Here is a 4,207-nt window from a genome sequence, read left to right as displayed (position 1 = left end):
GCACAGAGAGAACGAGACTAAGGATTTCTGGCTTGTAAAAACAAAAGATGAGGGTCCCTGTTTCAGTAGTATTGGAGTCCAAGAAAACCAGTCTTTGTGGCATTTTGACTTGGTGATGGCGTGATGAAGGGGCTCAGGTAGAGGCGGAAGGAGCCTACCAACTTTCGTTAGGTGACAAAACCCTTTTGAACGTGGAAAATTCGAGGTGAGTGCTGTAGCAGACATAGGACTGAAGCCACCTGGGATTAAATTCACAGCTTCGTATTTTCTTATACCCCCATTATCCGGTTCCCAAAGTAATGTTAAGCCTCAGCTAATCTTCAGGGAACCGCTGCATTCCGGGACTCCAGCTGTGATTTGTTTCCATCTGCAAACGGCTAGCAAGCACCCTACAGTGATCCTGCCTCTGGGGGATGAGACCTGGAAAGAGAAAAAGGGAAGAATCTCTAGATGTAAAACTTCCTGAAATGGAAGCAATGGAAAAGACCTAGTAGAGTCAACGAAGTGAACTATAACTTCTATTTTACGGTCACCATGTTGCGATACTGACTAACCAAATGGGGGCCGTGGTTTGCCTGGTGACTGCCCGCTGAGCTTGGCGAATGGATAGAAATTGAGCTAATGTGATACCATAAATGCCGAAGAGCATAGCACACCGGGTGCCTGACCTTTCATTCTTTTTTTTTTTTTTAAGTTTATTTATTTATTTTGAGAGACAGAGAGAGAGAGAGAGCGCGCGCGCGAGCGGGGGAGGGGCATATTGAGAGGTAGAGGGAGAGAATCCCAAGCCAGCTCCACACTAGTAGTTCACAGCCTGATGGGGCTTGAACTCACGAACGGCAAGATCCTGACCTGAGCCGAAACCAAGAGTCAGACGTTTAACCCACTGAGCCACCCAGGTGCCCCTACCCTGATCTTTCCCAAAAGCAAATCTGAGCACATCACCCTCACCTACCTGGAAATCTTTAATGCCTCTCCGTAATTGTGAAAGAACACGACAATCTTAGCGGATACTTACCTGAGCGTATTTCTAGAGCTGCATTTATTACAGTGCATTGGAAATTGTCGACTTCTATGGGTCCCGTAATAGACTGCAAGTTCCTTCCTTGGACTGTCTCCTTCCTTGGTTATCGGAGACCTAGTACGTAATAAATACCCAGTGCGTGTGGGGTCAACGTAGGATAGAGATCACTGTGGTGTTTAATGAACCCAAGAGCTATAGAAAGATAGAATTTGAGCAGCATTTCCTATGGCCTGTTTATTTTCAGACCCACCCTCCCAGGAAATCACTTGGATGCCAAAGATCTTCTTTTAACAATTGGTGAATAGTTTCTGCTTCCCAAAGCCTTTTGGACTCTTCAGTCTGTTCATCAAACGGTACCTGTCGAGTGCCGAAGTCTGCCCATATGGCATGGTTGAGGTGTTTGAGAAGTTTGCAAGCTGGTTGAAAAAATGTCTTCGACCTTCGTAGATTTGGATACGGAAAGTGGTTACCAACCATCTTGTGTTGCCTGGAATTGTTCAGTTTTAGCACTGAAAGTGTGTCTTGGGAAGCCCCTCAGTCCTAGGCGGACCAGATGGTCGGTTATCCTAGGAGAGATTCAGTAGTGCATCTTCTTGATTCCTTATGCCTAATGTGAACCAGAACGAGGGCAAAAATTTGTATGCGAATATTATGGATGTGAACTTGTCCTCCCCCTGCCTCCTTGGGATAACAGCACAGGGGAAAGGAGGATCTAAAAGTAAAGAAATCCGTCTACTCTGATTGATTCCTTTGTTTCCCAAAGAAAACTAGGGAGTCAGGATCCTTACTGATGTTTTGGATGCGGGGCCAAGAGTTGAAATTTATCTTGCCACGGGGCGACAGTCCGTTCGCCTGAAGGTGGCTGCTCATTGCCTTGGCTGGTCGGAGTGTCGGAAGCAATCTCTGTCATATACACCTGGCGAGGTTTGATTGAAGAAGAAAAGAATGCAAGTGAAATTGTGAAACATGATCATTTCGTTTTGGTAAATGGCCATTAGGCCGGTGGGAGAATAGTAGACAGATGTCCACGTGTTTTGACACTTTGAGCTCTTGATAAATGGTGGAAGTCAACATCTGGGGAGAAATTATCATTTATTCACACAAGTATTGCCTTGCGGGTAAACGTTTATTCAACACGTACTACGTGTCAAGCAGCGTGCTGAGGGTTGAGGGAAGACTGATAGCTTGTGAGGAAATTGATTATTATCTCAGTTCAAAAAAAATTTTTTTTGAAGTTTTCATTTATTTTTGAGAGACAGACAGAGCGCAGGCGGGGGAGGGGCAGAGAGCGAGAGGGAGACACAGAATCTGAAACAGGCTCCAGGCTCTGAGCTGTCAGCACAGAGCCTGATGCGGGGCTTGAACTCATGAACCGCGAGATCGTGACCTGAGCTGAAGTCAGACGCTCAGCCGACTGAGCCACCCAGGTGCCCCAATTATTATCTCAGTTTCAGTAAATTTATATCCTGCGAAAACGAATGTGAATTTCTTTGTTACCTTTTACGGGAGGGGGGAAATCAGTCCAATATCGGATGGGATGGTTGAGGGAACAACGGTACATGTACATTTTTAAATGCCAGATGGTAAAGGAAACGTGGACTATTTTAGAAGTTGGCTGCGATATCTTACGGAGTCTGTCCCAGGTTGTTTGAATAGACTGAATGGTAGTACGATTTTTGAGGAGTGAGGGGAGTTTCAACTTTATTTTTAGAAGCAGCAAAAATGTAGAGTCAAGGCTGTGAATAAAGTGGGTGAGTAAACCAGGGAGTGTGATTTTGATTTAAACAAATAGTTGGAGACTATGAAAATAGTGATCCCATTTTTTTCTTAGGTGGCTTATAAACTTACTCCAAAGACATTTCTCAAAAAGGAGTTCTAAAAGGATCTCGAATCTATAGCACAATGGTTGGAAAGTGTGTATTTCGCTAAGACGACAGCTTTAAGGGAACACTTGTCTTCTGAAGTATACTTTTTGCTACGTGTTTTTCAATCACATTCAATAACACACAAGCCTGTTATTAAAACTAAAGAAAAATAACGCTTGCAACCCCGACACTTTAACAAAAGTAATGTTTTTATGGTCCGTTTTGTTACATAACAGTCACTTCTCATAATGTACAATTTTCCATTATGGATTTTCAGGGACGCCTGGGGAGCTCAGTCGCTTGAACATCCGACTCTTGATTCTGGCTGCGGTCGTGCCCTCACGATTCGTGAGTTCGAGCCCTGCGTCAGGCTCACTGCTGACGGTGCAGAGCCTGCTTGGGATTTTCTCTCTCTCTCTCTCGCTTGCTCAAGAAATAAACTTTAAAAAAAATTAAAACAAAAATAAGATGGAATTTCACTTTGGGTTTTACATGTCAGCCACCTGAAGCCGCAGATACAAAATAGACAAGCAAACAAAAAGTACACTTGTTTTAGGCTGGAAAGACTCTCCACAGTTAGCTGCCCTTTTGCGTACGGGTAGCAGATGCCAGGTGGCTCATAGTCGTCGTGTAGTTTCTTTCGTGTGAAAGTTTCCGACATGCATGTTTGAAATATCAGGGTTGAGACTCTCTTTTGTCTCCCGCAATGAGTCCCGGCTTCCCAGGAGTGACTGCTGCTCTAGGAGCCTGTAGCTGGTGAAATGAGGATTACTGTATATGACTTCGTGTGACTTACCGAGCAGCCCAACAGAGCCCTCCATGGGGAGGCACCATATGTGGAGAATCCGGCAGTTTAATGGAACACACAGAGGAGATTTGTAATGTGTTATAAACGCAATTGTTAGTAGACGCCATGTGATGAAAAAGTCTGGTACCTTCTGGGAAGCAAGGACTTAGTATTGCCGTTGCAAAAGTTCTTCGAGAATTATAATTAAAGTAAGGGGTACGAAGATGGGTACGGTGGACAGAGAATTACAGGCAGAGAATTTTGGAAACTGCCAAAGTCTGGGGCAGGGGTGAGGAAACTGTGGGTTTGTGGTTTTCTTTTCATTTTTCTTTTCTTTTTTAATTTTGATTTTTGTTTTGGAGAGCGAGCGAGCACGCGAGGCGGAGAGAGGGGCCGAGGGGGAGACAGAGAGAGGCTCTCAAGCAGGCTCCACGCTCAGCTTAGTGCGGAGCCCGACGTGGGGCTCGATCCCGACACCCCGGGATCATGATCGGAGCTGAAATCAAGAGCCACCCAGGTGCCCACAGTTTT

At 45.1% G+C, this 4,207-nt stretch overlaps 1 pseudogene; it reads right to left on the bottom strand.

Annotated features, from left to right (window-relative positions):
- LOC125931373 (Y-box-binding protein 1-like) overlaps positions 1 to 3,550 on the bottom strand; it is a 13,647-nt pseudogene extending 10,097 nt beyond the window's left edge.
- Between the last annotated feature and the right edge of the window lie 657 nt (positions 3,551 to 4,207).

This window comes from Panthera uncia, chromosome X, assembly GCF_023721935.1.
Source record: "Panthera uncia isolate 11264 chromosome X, Puncia_PCG_1.0, whole genome shotgun sequence".
NCBI classification, from domain to species: domain Eukaryota; kingdom Metazoa; phylum Chordata; class Mammalia; order Carnivora; family Felidae; genus Panthera; species Panthera uncia.
The sequence above is the reverse complement of the archived record's forward strand: the minus strand, read 5'-3'. Positions and strand labels throughout refer to the sequence as shown.